This window comes from Syzygium oleosum, unplaced genomic scaffold, assembly GCF_021117445.2.
Source record: "Syzygium oleosum isolate NSW1041296 unplaced genomic scaffold, Sole_v2.1 Sole_v2.37, whole genome shotgun sequence".
Taxonomy (NCBI): domain Eukaryota; kingdom Viridiplantae; phylum Streptophyta; class Magnoliopsida; order Myrtales; family Myrtaceae; genus Syzygium; species Syzygium oleosum.
In genome coordinates this window covers 2,832,398-2,851,628 of record NW_026607521.1, presented here as the reverse complement: position 1 = coordinate 2,851,628, position 19,231 = coordinate 2,832,398, and the positions used below count along the sequence as shown (strand labels likewise).

At 39.0% G+C, this 19,231-nt stretch overlaps 2 pseudogenes; both read left to right on the top strand.

Moving 5' to 3' along the window:
* The first annotated feature begins 2,306 nt into the window (after nt 1–2,306).
* On the top strand, nt 2,307–4,430 carry LOC115663789 (receptor-like protein kinase HSL1; annotated as a pseudogene).
* A 2,640-nt stretch (nt 4,431–7,070) lies between these two features.
* LOC130135730 (protein JASON-like) lies at nt 7,071–14,953 on the top strand (annotated as a pseudogene).
* Nucleotides 14,954–19,231: the final 4,278 nt, after the last annotated feature.

Sequence of the window (19,231 nt, the reverse complement as noted above, 5' to 3'; positions counted from 1 at the left end):
TTTGGCTTAAAATTGCTTTTTTCGATATGATTAATATGTTAATATATCGTTAAATTGATATATCAAATGACATATAATCATTAATATATTTAATTAAAACGTTTATAACATAAAGTGGAGGAATATTTCTCCCAACAAAATATTAATAACAATCATCGTGTTGCTTAATAGCGCGCATTTTCGTTTTTTTATTTTTTATTTTGCTTGAAATTTAGGTTCAAATCGGTACACTTACCTATTCTTATGATATCCTCTTTAAGAGCATGAATTCGAGTTCCGTCTATCACTTGATACACGGATGAGAGGAGTATTATGCTTGAATAATTAATGGGAAAACCTATTTCATGGTGAGAAAAAAAACGAAAAACGATATTGGACTATTCTCTAAGGCTATGTTTGGCAAAGAAAGGAAAATGGGAGGAATGCAAAAATTGGGTGGCTATTGAGAAGAATTCAAATTCTGGTGAAAAGATTGTCGACGGAAACAAAACAAAAAAAAAATGTAAAGCGAAAATTATGTAAATCACCTTTAACATTATTTCTCACATTAGATATCCTTCTGGCATTTTGAAATCTATAGTCATCATCCTCATTTTTACAATGGATTTCAAGTTATACCTTTCATGAACACATAATTTTTCCAAATTACCATTCTATTTCCCAAACTATTCTTACCCACACTCTCTCCCTCATTCGAGAGGCTTGCTCGGTCCGATACATCCACCACAAAACATCTCCCTTTCGCCACTGAGAGGGGCTTTGGAGGCCGTTGCCGACCCCATATCTGAGGTCGAGCTTGAGGATCAATGTCAAAACGGCGTCGACTAAACTAACGGTCATGATCGAGCTTTGCTACAGATCTTGCGAGCCTCCTGCAAAGTCCCGCGGCAGGTTGTGGCCCTCGTAAGCTCGAGGCTAGCCTCTTACGATGCTCGAGTGGTGGCTTGATGCTCTCTAGTGGTGGCCTTCGTTCATTGTCGTGCCGCCGCATGTGAGGAGAGAGGAAGGAAAGGAGGAAGAGAGCAAGAGAGGGGTGGGTTGTGACGTGGATTTTAGGTATTCATAAAGCCAAACGAACATTATTATTATTATTAGATTGAGGGAATAAAAATAATATTTTTTCTAATGTGTGGGAATATTTGATGGAGTTTTGCTAGCATAACAGTCTTTGGATTATTGTTAAAATAACAACATACTGTGAGTCACGAATTTTTGAAGGAGTGGACCTCATAATAATTTCTAATTACTCTTTGTTTATTTTCTTGGCTCAAAATAGGCCGTTAAATAGTGACAAAAACGTTTAAGATTAAGATTAGTTTTTATGATTACCCAGACAAATAATACTTTCTAGCCCCAACATTCTCACTCCTCGCTCCCATATATTCCCGCCCCAACCATCCATCACTCACAGCAAAGATAGAGAGAGAGAGAGAGAGAGAGAGAGAGAGAGAGAGAGAGAGAGAGAGAGAGAGAGAGAGAAAGCTTGCCCAACCATCCATCACTCAGATCCGGCGAGGTCGTGCCTTGCCCAACCATTGGAGAGGCTCATCTTCTCCCAGCCGCTGGCAAGGGCGAGCCTTGCCAGTGACCAATGGGGCTCGCCAGAGGCCCCCTAGCCTCCGGCTGGAGGAAGAAGAAAGGAAAATAATAATAATAATAAAAAATTCGAAAAATATTAAAATATTATTAAAAGTTATCCACGCCATTGCCGACGGTGCCACATAGGCCGGCCGACGTCCACGTCAGTAAATTCCGACCGAAATTAGCCGGAAAGACCGAATTGGCACAAAAACAAAAGGTTTAGGACTAAATTGACATCGATGCAAAAGGATTAGGACTTTTCTGACACTTTTCCCGGATTTTAGGTATTCATGAAGGCAAACGAACATTATTATTATTATTATTATTATTATTATTATTATTGTTATTAGGTCGAAGAGATGAAAAAATATTTTTATTGTAATGCGTGGAATATTTGATAGAGCTTTGTTAGCATAAAAATCTTTGGGCTGCTATTAAAATAACGTCATATTGTGTGTCATGAATTTTTTAATGAGTGGATCTTACAAAAATTTCTAATTATTCGTTATTTATTTTTTTGGCTCAAAATAGGCTATTATTATAACAGCAGATTAAAAATAGTCACAAAAACATTTAAGATTAAGATTAGTTTTTATGATTACCCAGACAAATAATACTTACTAGCCCCAACATTCTCACTCCTCGCTCCCATATATTCCCGCCCCAACCATCCATCACTCACAGCAAAGATAGAGAGAGAGAGAGAGAAAGCTTGAAGAGAAACCATGCTTCTCCTCCTCTTCTTCCTCCTCCTCCTCCTCTCTGCAGCTCCACCCGCTCTCTCCCTCAACCAGGAAGGCCTCTACCTCCACGGCGCCAAGCTCTCCCTCTCCAACCCCGACTCCTCCCTCGCCGCCTGGGACGACAGTGGCGACTCCCCCTGCGGCTGGCCGGGGGTCGGCTGCGACCCCGCCTCCGGCTCGGTCACCTCCGTCGACCTTCCCAGCGCCAACCTCGCTGGTCCTTTCCCCCTCCTCCTCTGCTGCCTCGCCAACCTCACCTTCCTCTCCCTGTACAACAACTCCATCACCTCCCTCCCCTCCGGCGTCTCCGCCTGCCGCTCCCTCGTCCACCTCAATCTCGCCCAGAACCTCCTTGTCGGCGGTCTCTCTGCCTCCCTCGTCGACCTGCCCAACCTGGCCTACCTTGACTTGACAGGCAACAACTTCTCCGGCGACATCCCGGTGAGCTTCGGCCGGTTCCAGAGGCTCGAGGTGCTGTCCCTCGTGAACAACCTCCTCGATGGCACGATACCGGGCTTTCTCGGCAACATTAGCTCGCTGAAGATGCTGAACCTCTCGTACAACCCGTTCACGCCGGGTCTGATCCCGCCGGAGCTCGCTAACTTGACGAATCTCGAGGTGCTCTGGCTGACCGAGTGTAGCTTGACCGGGGAGATTCCGGAGTCGCTCGGGAGGCTCAAGAGACTCACCGATTTGGACCTCGCCATCAACTACTTGGAGGGACCCATACCGAGTTCGCTCGCTGAGTTGGAGAGCGTCATCCAGATTGAGCTCTACAATAACTCCCTGACGGGGGAGTTGCCACCAGGGCTGTCGAAGCTGACCGCATTGCGGTTGCTCGACGCATCGATGAACCGGCTGAGTGGCACTATTCCGGACGAGCTGACTCGGTTGCCTCTCGAGTCGCTCAATCTCTATGAGAACCAGTTCTCTGGCGAGCTGGCGGCAAGCATTGCTGACTCACCGAACTTGTATGAGCTGAGGCTGTTCAAGAACCAGCTTACCGGCGAGTTGCCAAAAAATTTCGGCCGAAATGCACCACTAAGATACATAGACGTGTCCACCAATAACTTTTCCGGTGAAATTCCGAAAAGTTTGTGCGCTAAAGGTGAGTTGGAGGAGCTTTGGATGATAAAGAACTCGTTCTCGGGACCGATCCCAGAGCCGCTTGGCGGTTGCTGGAGCTTGACCCAAGTCCGCTTGGGCAATAACGGGTTATCCGGTGAAGTTCCCTCTTCCCTCTGGGGTTTGCCTCGGGTTTATTTGCTCGAACTTGCGGATAACAAGTTCTCAGGCCCCATTGGAGAGGAAATAGCGAGTGCTAGTGCTCTCTCTGTTTTGAGTTTATCAAGAAATGAGTTTGCTGGGTCTCTACCAAGAGGGATTGGGACTTTAGTGAGCCTTTCAGACTTCTCCGCAAGTGAGAACAAGCTTACAGGGTCACTGCCAGGGAGTATTGTGAATCTTGGGCAGCTGGGGAGGCTTGATCTCCACCACAATGAACTGTCTGGTGAGTTGCCCAGCGGCATTCAGCAGTGGAAGAAGCTGAATGAGCTGAACTTGGCAAATAATCGGCTCTCGGGGAGTATTCCTGGCGAGATCGGGAGCTTATCGGTGCTCGATCATCTGGATCTCTCGGGGAATCGGTTCTCCGGGAAAGTCCCCGTCGAGTTGCAGAATCTGAAGCTCGATCAGCTCAATCTGTCCTACAATAGGCTATCTGGTACTCTGCCTCCCATGTTCACTGAGCAAATGTACCGAAACAGCTTCTTGGGCAACCCTGGCTTGTGTGGTGGAGGCAGGATGAAGGGTTCATGCAATGGCGGAGGCGAAGAGAGGAGCTCGGGTTACGTGCGGTTGCTCAGATCGATCTTTGTACTTCCCGGGTTGGTTTTAAGTGTCGGCGTCGGTTGGTTTTACAAGAAGCGCAAGAACTTCAAGAATGCTAAGAGGGCTATCGACAAGTCGAAGTGGACGCCGATGTCATTTCACTAGCTTGGCTTTAGTGAAGACGAGATCTTGGATCGTCTCGACGAGGATGATGTTATCGGAACTGGATTCTCTGGAAACTGGATCCCTGTGCCTTTCTGTCGACGGAGAATATGAACCACACCCCAACATAATTAACCAGCCGAGCGAATGTATATAGGTCCATTATAGATCTCGTGAGTTAATTTATGTGAATTGGCTTTTCTGAACCTACACTAGGTGTATAATATACACATACCGATTGTCGATTTCTCATATTATTTGACATAATTGTCTTATCTTCCACTCGTTCGTTTTTGTTTTCTTGTTTTTTCCTTTTGTTTAGCCAATTCACACAACGTTACTTAATCAATGTGTAAAACTTCTAAACCATTCCGGAAACACGGTAAAGTCTTGAATCTTCTTAAAAATGAATGCACCAAAAATTAACCAGATTGTCGATATGGATGGGCACGCGACTAGAGTACAAGTTATAGTTAAACACATGAACTATTATCGACAACCATAAGAAATGTCATTCGTATTGATATACATTGATGACCATTAATCAGTTGTCGATAAACGACGGCATATGACTGGTAATTGTCGATAGATTACCAATTGAAACACCAAGAGAAGACTAGATACCTAGAGGGCGTCATGATACGATTATGGAATTTCAAATTTGAAACTGGTGAATAAAGCAACAAAGTCCTAAAAATCGTGGAGTAAGAATAGATGTGGCAATAGATGGACACAAAAGATCAAAATGCGATTTTAAGGGAACAACCACTTGAATACGAGATCTTGGCATTGTGAGAGCATGGGCACGAGGCTTTTGGAGATATGGAGGCATGGATATAACTGCAGGAGAACTGCTCCCAGATGGTTATGTCATGGGCAGTATAAATACCAGCATTCATCTATTGGAGACCCCTTACGCACAAACAAATGAACATGTTATATTTCAATTATCTTTTAATTTATGCACTATAGTTATAGTTTCTAAACTCGCGTCGTTGATTAAATTCCGACATATATTTTTGCCGTATATCTTGGGTGCCTCGGCATCAATTAAATTCGGGCAAAGTTTTTTACGTTTGGTTCTATTTGAAGTGATTCGATCTTAAGCTTTGTTGTCGATTAAATTCCGGCACGATTTGCATAAGTTTAGTTCCATTTGAAGTAAGTTACCGATTACATTGTCTATTTATGATATTTTCTGTTTGGAATCGCCACAGAACTGATCTCCTCTAATAAATAGAAAAATGACTTTCATTAAAAGATATTCTATCGCGAAGTCAAATTCTAACGAAACAAAAAAGTTGTAATATAGTCTTTTCAATCATCACTTTTTTCCTGATTTTCCCCTCTCGATAACCTTCATTCACCTACTATTGAAACCTCTTACAAGTAATCGCTCAAAGTGATTGGCAATTTCGACAAAAAAAGAAGTGATTGGCGATTTCTCGAATACCATAAGTTTCCGTAATTTGGAACGTCGCTAGTGGTACACATTCATCTCTAGGGCATCACACATTGCTCAAAAAGAGAATTTATTGACTTACATAGTCCTAATATGAGAGAACATATACCAATCCTAGTTATTGGTGGGTTGGAAGTTAGGCATAAATCGCATTGTTGGCGACTTTTTGACTTATCAATTGTACCCACTTTCAGGGTGCAATCCGACGGGTACGGCCTGCTTTGGCCCAAAACGCAAGTCTTCTTAAATCACGTGTGCTTCCAGAGATTTCTCCAGATGGAAGTGTAGGATTGGATTGACTGAATTTTATACATAGCGACCCTTTAAAAAGGTTGAGCTTGAAGAAGACTTCGGATTGAATAAGCTCTGTTTTTAGATGGTTCATTGGTTTTCCTTGAACATATATGTAGAAAGATTGACAATTGATAGCCATTCCTGTTCCAAAGCTGAAAACTTTGAAGTCGAGTCTATGGACGATGAACTTGAAATCCTCTAAGTTAAGACCTACTGTACAAGGACAGGAAAAAGAGAGAGAGAGGAAAAAAAGTAATCGTTACCTCAATTAGCTCTCTAGTTTTAGTAAATTAGGAACACTAGTGCAGATGTCCAATCATACAATTAACTCTCTTAAGAGCATAACACATTATAAAACGGATTATTACTAGGTTCATTGTAGTGAAGAAAATGATTAACGGGAGACGGTCGAATGAATTTTGGTTCTTCTATATGTCTATTATGTTCTTTCATTTGGTGGAAAAAACATTTTGGATCCTTTCCTAATACAATTTTTATTTCAGATTCAATTTTTTAAATTACAAAATTTCTGACAATATTAATGTGACTATGCTGACGGTGTAATGATTTTGACTGAAATATAACATTCGTCGTGGGAAAATTACCGAATAAGACCTAAATCTATGCACTTTTGCCAATTTAGTCATAAACATTTTAATTGTGCCAATTGAGTCATCAACATTTCACGTTTTGCCAATTGATTCCATCCGATCAATTTTGGCCAGAAATCACTTATGTGGACACTAGCTGTACTACGTGGCATGGCTGGCGCTGTCATGAAAAATTTTAAAAATTTAAATTTTTTTCTATTCTTTCCCTTTTTTTGCTTTTCTTCTATTTTCCTTCTTTCCTTCTTTTTTTTTTTAATTGTGGCCGGCAATGATTGCCAGGCCCTTGCCTAAATTTGGGTAAGGCCATTGTGTTCGTGAGTGAGGCCAGCCACACCCAAGTCTGGGCAAGGTAGCCTCGCTGCGGCCTCAATGGTTTGAGTGAGGGCCATGAAGCCCTTGCTGGCTGCAGGAGAGGGCCACTGGGTGAGGGCCGAGACCCTTGCCGACAACACTAAAAAAAAGAAAAAAGAAGGAAATGAGAAAAAATTAAAAAATTTAAAAATCGAAAAAAAATATTAAAAAAATTTGTCTATGTCAGTGGTGCCCGTGCCACGTAGGATAGTCGGCGTCCACGCCAATGATTTCTGGCCAAAATTGGCCGGATAACTCAATTGACAAAACGTAAAAACGTTTAGGATTCAATTAGCACAATTAAAATATTTAGGACTGAATTGAAAAAAGTGCAATAAGTTTAGAATTTTTTTGGTAATTTTCCCTATCCGTCACTTTGTTAATTGTTGGATTCGATCAATTAGTTAACACACACACACACACACACACACACACACACACACACACACACACACACACACACACACACATATATATATATAGTGACCCCTTTACAAAGTTGAGCATGAAAAAGACTTCAGATTGAATAAACTCTGGCTTTAGATGGTTAATTGGTTTTCCTTGAACATATGTGTAGAAAGATTGACAATTGATAGCTCACGATTGCAGAGGTACAATGACACAATCAGCTCTCTTAAGAACATAACACATTATAAAACGGATTATTACTAAGTTCGTTGTAAGGAAGAAAATGCTTTACGGGAGATGGCTGGACACCAAAAAAAAAAAAGACACAGAGATGTTTGTTTTGGCCAACATACATATATATATATATATATATATATATATATATGTGATTAATTCAAACAATTGCCAACTTTCTCTTTTAACTTGCATTCCATATATACAAGTGAGAACGCAATTAGAGTTATTTAAAATTATTATAAGACACAATTAACCTAATCCCATATAGTAATAACAAGTAGTAATATATCTCTAATACCCTCCACGCACGCAAGAAATGTCAAAGTCCCAGTTTGGGGGTCAATCATTACTTATTAGCTATGCCTTTGGTGGTGTTTTGCCCACCACTTTCAAGGTGGGATTCGTTTTTAATTACGTTGGTGCGTTGATGGACGGTGCTTTTTCCCTCGCGCCTGCTTTGAATCCTTTGATAGGTTTGATTTAACTTGAAGGACTTGTGTGCGGCTATAATCTGATTTTATATTCCGACGTGATTAATACTTCAAATGAATTTCCTCCTTTTCTATTATATCCTTGGTTTCAGCTTTTCCAATTGCTTTTTCTACATCAAAGCTGTCAGCTGATGGTTGAATTGATCATTAGCCAAAGGAAGTGCTTGGTGATACCTTGAGAAAAGATTAGTGGGTCGTTCAATTTCCGTCCCGCTTCTTACCGCGTTACTAAACCTTCGAAATATGCAATTGGATCGGTGATAGTTCGAAGCGGTCTTAGATGGAATCTTCATCATATAAGCATCGAAAAAGTGCTCTCTTTCAGATCTTCTTAGAGTTCATAAGGCCGACCTTGACAATTTTTCTTAATCGTAAAAGTCTGAGTTTGGCTCTACACTTCATGTTATCGACTATCTTTGCCTGATTTCGATCGACTTATAGCCTTTTAACTCCATCTGCATTACTCGCAGTTTTTATTTCCTGCCTGATTTACCTACCCTAGTTGACTTTCGTTAAATTGTATTTTCAACCAACCTTTTAATGGCGCGAAATTAACATTAGAAAGTATTTATGAGCTATCTTTAGTAATGTTTTGCTCATCAACTCTACGACCTGCTGTAGTTCACTATTGCTAGTGCGATGTCTCACTATGCTTTCCTTCATGTTGAATTTGACAGCTCTGAGCAAAACTCCATATAACTGTTAGTCAACACATACTTGATCGCCTTACCAGTTTCCTTTTCTTTTATTAAAGCTCTCAATTGCCTAATTCTGACAACTACATGAAACTTGTGTCTTAGCACAAACAACTAGGTCTTCCTCGAGTAGTCATCCACAACTATCATCATAGATATGCCACTCTTCCTCAAAGAAAACCACGACATCTGGCGAACACCCAAGTCAATCAACTTTGCAATCTCTATAGTTTCTCTGATAGTCATACTGCACTACACTTTTCGCCATTTACTCAAGTCATGGCACATGCATACATTTAGTTCCTTAACCGAAAAACCATATAATGAATTCCTTTCACTCAAAACCTTCAGGCTTCTCTCGCCAATGTACACCAAACGCATTTGCCATAATTTATACTTTGGAATAGATGCATCGGACGTCTCCGCAGCTAAATGGATCATTGTCTCCTCTTGAAACTCATAAAGGCCACTGTACTTAATTCCTCTCAATATCATTAGGGCATCTTGAACAACCTTTGGAACTCTACCTTTTGAAAAATAGTGACACCCGGATGAATTCAGGGGACTCAAGGAAATCGGTTCTTCTTCAACTCTAGAACATGCCTCACTCTAGTAAGATACTATCATGCGTTTTGATTCTAACATCACCAAGACCAACAACATCGTAGTCATCGCTGTTCCTTAAAGGCACTTTACCACTATCAATGCACTCATTAGTAGTAAACCAATTCCTTTTTGTTGTAGCGTGAATGAATAACCAAATTCCATAACTCATTCGTCAAACAATGAATCCTCAGCAACAGACAATATAATCATCACTATCCGAGTTACTATCACCTACTACAACAATATTATCAAGCATCTGTTATTCAAAGGTTTATTAATTTGTGATTTTTCGTGCTATTAATCCAATATAACGGAAGGTAAATTTATGACAAGTGTACCAATTTAGGGTTTTTGGTGGTAAAAAAATTAGTTTGGTGTAAACTTGTCATAATTGTACCAGTTTGGGGGTTTTTTGTGGTAAAAAATTAGTTCATGGTATATTTATTATGTGTGTACTAGTTTGATTGATTGGTTAATATTAAATAGTGACCCCTTTTAAAAGGTTGAGCGTGAAGAAGACTTCAGATTGACTAAGCTTTGTCTTTAGATTGTTAATTGGTTTTCTTTGAATATATATATATATATATATATATATATATATATATATATATATATATATGTAGAAAGATTGATAATTGACAGCCATCTCCTGTTATGATTAATCATTATTCAACTTACTTTACAATTATAATTTGGTCAAATATTGCATCATTAACCATTACTATATTATTTTGGTGACATAATTTCCGCCCTCTAAATGACTAAATACACTTCGTTTATACAAGATGGACAAAATCACCCTTGATGGATTCCACATTTATGCATTTTCCCCTCAATTTAGTTCTTTTCTATTGTGGGTTCCCTTCAAATTTAAACCCGTGGTTGTTTAGAAAATAAAAATCAATATTTTCTTTGTCAATCCAAAATGAATGAAATTAGACTTTCATGAAAAATATTTCTTTTGCTTTAGGCATAGTTTTCATTTTCCAAAATTTGTTTGTATATAGATTTTTCTAGATTTCACCATGAAAATTGATTGAGAAATTTGCTTGACGAAATGAAAATAGAGGGCGATTCTGTCTCTTTAACGAAAATGGGGTGGATCTATTTTTATAAGGTATGGAAATAGCTTTGCCCTATTTGTAATTGTGAAGAATATATATTGGTCTTATTCTAAAATTGATCGATTTAGACCTATCAATCATGATATGCCATGTGGCTCTCGATGCTCCTCCCCATAGGCCTCTTATGTTAGAAAAAATATTTTCTCGATAATTAATATTCCGCGAAATAACTATACGCATACGTATTATTGGTCTTGGTTAGTTACGAGATTAGCGAGCAAAGATTTTCTACTTGACTCTATGTTTACATTGGCTTGTTTGCCCTTCCAAAAACAGAGAGGTTTGTTGAGGACTAATTTAAACAATTGCCAGCTTTCTCTTTTAACTTGCATTCCCTATGTACGGGTGAGAATGCAATTAGAGTTAATTATAATTAATATAAATTGTAATTAACCTAATCCTATATGGTAATCACAAATAGTAATTTTTTTTTTCTAACACCCTCCATGCACGCAAGAAATGCCAAAGTCACTTTGGGGGTCAAATTAATAGAAATTAGCGGACTCTGGTGGTGTTTTGCCCATCACTTTTTAGGTGGTGCGTTGATCCGCTGTGCTTTTTCCCTCATGCCGGCTTTGATAAGTCTAATTTAATTGGAAGGACTTGTGTGCAGCAATAATCTGACTATTTTTTTTTTATTTCGACGTGATTAATGGAACAAATGAATTTCCCCTTTTTCTATTATATTCTTGGTTTCAACTTTTTCAATTTGTTTTTCTAATCAAATCTGTTAGTCGATGGTTGAATTGATTGATGGATGATCATTAGCCAAATGAAGTGCATGGTGGTCCCTTTTGTTCCCTCCTATGGCCTGTCCTTATAATATGAGAAAAGTTAAGTGTATCATTCAATTTTCGTACTTCTTCTCGTCGCATTACTAAAATTTTGAATTTTACAATCAAATCAAAGCGATTTAGATAGAATCTTCGTCAAATGACCATAGAAAAAGTGCTCTCTTTCAAATCTTCTTGGGTTCATAAAACTGACCTTGACAATGATTATCGTTATCATACTATTCCGAGTTTGGCTCCAAATTTCATATTATCAACTATCTTTGCCGATTTCGATCGACTAGTAGCCTTTTGATTCCATCTGCATTGCTCGCAACTTTTGTTTCCTGCCTAACTTACCTGCCTCAATTGCTCCTTCGATTGGATTTTCAATCAACCTTTTGATGGCGCGAAACCGACATAAACTGATTACAATGATGCATAGTCCATCCCATGAATTTGAAAAAATCTCTATCCGTTGATGCGTAGTCAAATGGCACGAAATGGAGATTTACCGCTGTGACACTAGAGTTGGCGTAATCAGATCAACCGCAACTACATTTTACCGGTGCTGTAGGTATACTCCTGCAGCTTAAAAAATGACACTAGCACTTTATCATTTCAATTGAACTTATAATTTTATTTTTATTTGTTTTGCTAAATCAAATTTGCTGTATCGAACTTAGTAAGCGAATTAAAATAGAGGGTTGTTTTTCTAAAATGGCTTCCCTTGAAATGGTGGCAATCTTCAGTAGACCAGAGTCCATACCTAGCCAGTGGCTAGTTATTTATAACTTTTTCTTAATCGATAAAAGTAAAAGTATTTTGGTATCGTTTTCTAAGTTTTAGAGGGAAATTAATCATATGGACCCAACATGAATAGCAATGACGAGGTCTCGTCAAGAGTGTACTTAAATCCATCCATCATTACCACTAAATGATAGTGTGGCGAAAAACAAGCAGCGGGACACAATAATAAAGAAAAAATAAATAACTAAATTAGAAATCAAATTTACATGATTTGATTAGTGTGATCTATTCCCAATCAGCTTAATTCATCGACTCTAGTTTCTTGCTAAACAAAGGTAGATGCAGATTCCTCTGATATAGATAATCCTCAATCTGCATTTTTCAAAAATCAAAATTATTCTTATAAAATCTATCGATTTTCACTTTTTTCTTATTCTGTTTCTATCGATTCACTTCAACTCAGCCAAGCTTACTTCAATACCAATTGTTGTGAAGAACAAGCGATCGAACACAATAATAAACAAAACAAAGAAGTAAATCGAGATTTACGTAGTTTGGTTGGGGCAACCTACTCCACAGAGAGAGCAACACAAGATTTTACTATAAATCAAACGATATAACAAAAATTACAACCACGCTCGAATCACCCAAATACTCTAAGTATTTTGCAACCTTTAATTACATCAAATAACTAAGATAATGTTTAGCCTCGACATTTCCTCGGAAACAATCTCTCAATATCACAAAGGACTTCACAAATCTTACCACAAGATTTATTAACTTCAAAACACTAGCAATTTCTTTAGGATATAATTCACAATCGTACCACACATTTGATTGTGTGTGTGTGATTGTTACGTAAAAAAATTCCTCTACTCACTGATGGGAAAAAACCAACACCCACCTCTTAAATATATAATATATGTTTTTTGGATCCAGAATATGAAATGCCTTTTAGGAGACGTACTCAAACTAGGAAAATTACTTAATCGGATTTCATTTACGGGCTTAAACTCAAGATATATTCTCAACATATAGTAAATCTTGTTTTCTAAATAAAATGACTAGCAAATGGGTGTCTATTATAATTAAACAAGCCAATCTTTGTACGGATGGATTTCGGTTATTAATTGGACACCTGACCAAGAACTTCAAATCATATCTTTTTAAAGTACTACTCGAGTATCAGTATGAGTAAGAAGTATTTAGGTAAATTTTTGAAGAAAAGAGATATCACGTGGCTGTCTACGCCGGCATAATGACACGGAGGCAGTGACGTAGAATTTTTATCCAAAGTGGTTAAATGACAACAAAAATAAATGGGGATAAATATACTGAAAGTCCTAAAACTTATCATGAAACTGCAATTGAGTCTTAAAATTTTTAAAAAATGCAATCAAGTCCTAAAACTTGTTATCAAAGTGCAATTGAGTCCTAAAACTTATTAAGTTGATGCAATCAGATCATTCTATTAACTCCGTTCAACTTGACATATGAAAAATGCTAACAAGTTTTAGAACTTGATAAATTTTTGGACTTGATTGCAATCAAGAGTGATCTTACTAATGATGATTATGGTCGACAACCACGATGATGAGGATGAACGTCAGGACTCTAATGAGATATGTGAGGGTGATGATGAGATCAAAGAAACGAGGGCAGTTCACCCAACTCCTAGTGAGGCTTGCAATCCTGGACATATGCGCCGCGAATCTCCTGTAGCAGAATGGAACCAGAGTAAGTTGAATGTGAATGCTCGAGATAGGAGCGTGTACATCCATTCAGTGTTGAATACCGTCGAAAATCTAACTGAATGGATGGCCGTGAAAGCGAAAGGGACGCTGCTGCTGAAGCACCGAAAGGAGAATTTGAGCTTCGACCAAGAAGCTAGGATGTCATTCGACACTGCACCAGCTTTGAAGGAAGTATCATTCAGTTTCAAGGCAAAACCGAATGAGACAAAGAAATCTTCCCAAGAATTACCTGTGGATGCTAGCCTTTCAAATTGGTTGCCTTCCTCAGGAACTACGCCGATTGAAAAGGAGAGGGCAATGACTTTGGACTCTGTCCAAGTCGAGACGAGTGGTAAAAGGATTTATGAGCTCACCGAGGAGCCAATTTTGGGTGCATTGACTGTTGATGAACTCGACAGTTTTCAGCGTAGTCTTCACCGAGGAAGTCGCTGAGCAGAAGTCCCGACGAGATGCCCATAATTGGGACAGTCGGAACATACTAGAGCCTAAGTAGCACCGACAACGACACCGACACGCGACACGACACGACATGCCGACACGTCATTCTCAAAAAATAGAGAATTGCAACACATTGAGACACGTTGTATATTAAATATATATATTTTTTATATACATAATAAATTATCATTTTTATTATTATTTCAATCAAATTAATTTGATTTAAATCTACAAATAAATAAATAATTACAAAAAGAGTGTCAGACGAGTATCGGTGTCCGACATGTCCGATATGTGTCCAACACGACATGGAAGCCCCCGGAGAGTGTCCCTGCTTCCTAGACTCGAGGCAGTCAGATTCGGTCGGCAATTCTTGCTCAACCGCTTCCTTCAAAGGAATGCCAAACACCACCAGCAAATACAGAGAGGCATCGGGTGATCACAGATGTGTAAGTGGTTTCATGAGGTCGAAGTGGGAAGGAAACTAATTTCTTTTGTTTTTTCTTTTGTTGATGTTGCAGGATAAGAAAGTGAATTGGCACTCCGCCCCCTTTGAGACAAGGTTGGAGAGAGCTTTAAACAGGGGAGGTCATCAACTGTAACCCATGTGTATATATTCTTCTATAGGTTCTCGAGATGGTTTGCGCACGTTTGTCATTTTTCCCTTCTTTTGTGAATTTACCTAGACATTGACATCAGGAGTAAACAGCAACCAACAACAAAAACAAAAACAGAGCAAAGAAGAGGACTCAAAACACATGACTCATTATGTTCGTTTTTCTTCCAACCTAATTACTTCTCGTGGACTTAATATATAGTAAGCCATCCTCATATGACCATTGCCCGTCGAAATCCTCAAGTACCTATTGGTTTTAGCCATTGTCAATAGCAAACCGTTGCTAGAAATCGTCAGAACGGCTTTTTGACTTGGTAAAAGTGCAATAAATTTATGACTTTTTTTGTACTATTTTCCCCATTTGTTCAAGCACTCAAAAGAGGCACGAACATTGTAATTGATTGATTATTGAATTCGGATGTATAGCTAAAAATCGGTTTGATTCATTCCTGAAATTGGGTTTTTCATGTTGGGATAGAAATCTTTTCTCGAAATCAGATTCAGAAAACATGAAAATCGTAACTATATAGGATCATCGTCCCTTGCATAATCCAATTTCGAGACGAATCAAATGAACCAACAATAACTTTTTTGCCGGGGCGAAGCGGATGTCGCGAATCAACTTATAATCACATGAGATTTACGTTCATTCATGAGACCGTACAAGAGTTTGGTGCAATGCAACCAATTCATTTATTATTAGATGAATGCGCAAAAATAAGTTCTTTAGCCATTATTCCAATAATGACATTATCAATAATGTACATTTTTTTTATCAATCATACTCTAACTCTCAACTCACTCTCAAATTTTTGCCCTGCCTCTTTGCAAAGCATGAGAGTCGAAACCTACGTCTGAAACTAAATGTCCCCATCCCTAACCCTCCTGAGAAGATAGATAATCGAATTCTCCACCTCCCTCTTCTCAAGTAGGGAGGGTAGCCACTGGGGCAAACCCCGGTAGTTTAATAATAATGTACCTTAAAATTTATAAATATGAAAGAAACGTTTTTAAGGAAGTAGGTAGTTGAATTCCCTCCCTCAACTTTCATTAATTTGCGGCTGAACTTTGTGAGAAAGTCGTAATTAGTCCAGCCAACAGGATACTCGAGTCGTGTATTCACGACTTCTTCAAAATTCGGCGGAAGCTATCCTCTCTTGATTTAGGTTTAGATCTAAATCTAGGAGCTTTTCTCTACCGATCTAAATTTAGACCTTGGAGTTCCTAAGAGGTGTTCAATCTTTGGTGGTTCAACATGTTATTGTTTTTATTGTCGTTGTTTCCATATGGCAATAGTGTTGAGGGTGCCGAACCTAGGTGCTCACTGTAAGCCGTAGTTCCTGGAGGAAAAGATCTTAGTGGGTGTCCATCACTAAGGATGCTAGTGATCGGCCGCCAATTGTTTTTTCGGAACAATAACAAATCTTGTTTTTTGGGAAGAGAGTGTGCTTATAGCTACAAGTAGTACTCTCGTTGTTTTCTTTTGTTTTGTAGCTCTTTGGTATTTGCTTTGTTTGGAAGCTTTCTATGTTCCTCTACGTTTGATCTTGACAAATGGATGAAATTTTCTTTCAACCAAAAAAAAAATCTATTGTTTCACTATGAGAAAGCAATAGCAAAAGCATAAAAGAAACTAATATTAAAATTCGAAATATTCTTATTTTAAAGGCTATCGGAGATGGAAATTATATCTTACAAACACTTGAAAATATATGTAGGCGTCTGGTTTGACTATCAACATTTCTATTTTTAATTACTTTCAAATTGAGAGAAATAATAGTAGATACGGAAACTATTGACGCCGCCAATCTCCAATACTCTTAATTTGAACCCACCCATCGGTGGCCGCGTTGGTTTGCGCTCAGTTCCTTTCACGAGAGGTCCTGGGTTCAAACTCGCCCATCGGTGATTTAAGTGGGGGGTCGTGGCGGTGGGATGCTGCGCTAGCCCCCCTCGAGGACTAGTCGGGCATCACCGCTGGTTTGAGCCCTAGCTCGCCGGCCGCGCGGACACCTCGATTATCAAAAAAAAAAATACTCTTAATTTGAGGATTATAACTAGGACTTTTAAATACAGTACGTTGCTATTGTAAACTTTTCATTAAATATAAAAAGTAGATTTGTGAGGTTGCATAAGCAGTATGCTCAAATCTTATACAAAAATATTAATATTTAAACTCCATTCGATTTTTTTAAACTTTTCTAAATGGAAGTACTTTTTGTTATAAGAAAGATGCCATCGTTTGAAATAACCTCAATTATAATTTGATGGGTTTGAAAATGAAATAGAAATCCAATGTCCCTAGAAAGGAAATGACCAAACACGGCTTGATTTGCTTGAGGTTAATCTTCGATTATATGTCTAAGTGCAATAAAAAGGGCAGAAATTCAAAATTTGGCTTAAAATTGCTTTTTTCAATATGATTGATATGTAAAATTAGTATGTCGTTAAATTGATGTATTAAATAATATATATAATCATTAGTATATTCAATTAAAACATTTATAACATAAAGTGCGGGAATGTTTAACAATCATCGTGTTGCTTAATAGCGCTCATATTTTTTTTTTCCTTTTTTTTGCTTGAAATTTAGGGTCAAATCGGTATACTTACCTACTTTTATGATATCATCTTAAAGCGCATGAATTTGAGTTTCGTCTATCACTTGATATATGGATGAGAGGAGTATTATGCTTGAATAATTAACACGAAAACTTATTTCAGGGTAAGAAAAAATAATGAAAAACCATATCGGACTATTCTCTAAGGCTATGTTTGGCAAATGAAGGAAAATGGGAGGAATGAAAAAATTGACAGGATATTGAAAAAGGATTCAAATTTTGGTGAAAAGATTATGGATGGAAACAAAAAAGAAAAATGTAAAGCGAAAATCATATTAATCACCTTTAACTTTATTTCTCATATTAGATATCTTTCTCGCATTTTGAAATCTATAGTTAGCATCCTCATTTTTACGATGGATTTCAAGTTATCCCTTTCACGAACATATAATTTACCAAATCTCCATTTATTTCCCAAGCCATTCCCGTCCACACTCTCTCCCTCATTAGAGAGGCTTGCTCGGTCCAATACATCCACCACAAAAATCTCCCTTTCTCCACTGTAAGGGGCTTCAGAGGCCGTTGCCGACCTCAGATCTGAGGCCGAGCTCAAGGATCGATGTCAAAATGGCGTAGACTTAGGGCCTGTTTGGTTCAACTTTGAAAATGCTACTTGGGGGAATGCAAATACCTTTGGGTGAAAGCCCATTGGGGAAATACAAATGGTGTTTGGTAAAAATATTTTGTAAAGCTACTTTGGCCAAAATATAGTGTTTGGTGAATTTTTTTTGCAAATGCACTTTGAGAATTATCTTATTTATTAAAAAAAAAAAAACAAAACCTACCCATCGTCGGAGCCGACCGCTGGCGGCCGTCGCCCGAGGTCGGGCGACCCCCGGCGACCCTCGCCGGCCGCCGTCGCCGGCCCTTCTGGTGAAGAAGATGAACAGCGCTAAACCCAAAAAAAAAAAAAAAGAAAAAAGATATGAACAGTAGTATTCGTGGAATGCTGAAAGCTCAAGGCTGGTCCGGACCAGCCTTGGGCTTTCAGCATTTGGAATGCCAGCATTTGGCCAATGCTAGGCCAAATGCTGAACCAAACACTCTAACATTTTGGGAAGGGGCTTTCGAGGCCCAAAGCCCCTTCCCAAAGCTGAACCAAACACCCCCTTAATGGTCATGACCAAGCTTTGCTACATATCTTGCGAGCCTCTTGCAAAGTCTCACAGCAGATCGTGGCCCTCGTAAGCTCGAGGCTAGCCTCTTACGACCCTTGAGTGGTTGCTTGATGCTCTATAGTGCTGGCCTTCGTTCACTGCTGTGCCGCCGCATGTGAGGAGAGAGAAAGGAAAGGGGGAAGAGAGCAAGAGACAAGTTGTGATGTGGATTTTAGGGGGAAAAGTGTAAGAAAATTCCTAAACCTTTTGCATTAGTGTCAATTTAGTCATAAACTATTTTTTTATGTCAATCCAGTTCTAAACCTTTTGAACTAGTGCCAATTCAGTCCTTCGGGCTTATTTTGGTCGGATTTTGCTGAAGTGGACGCCGGTCGGCCTACGTGGCATCGCTGGCGCTGACGTAGATAATTTTTAATAATATTTTATCAAATTTTTAATTATTTTTTCTGATTTTTTTTTCTTTCTTCCTCCCTTCGCCGGCGACTAGCCACTGGCCACAGGCGACGGCCGACCACTGGCCATGGCCGGGCGGGCTGCCCTCACCTGAGTGAGGGTCACCGTCGCTCGGC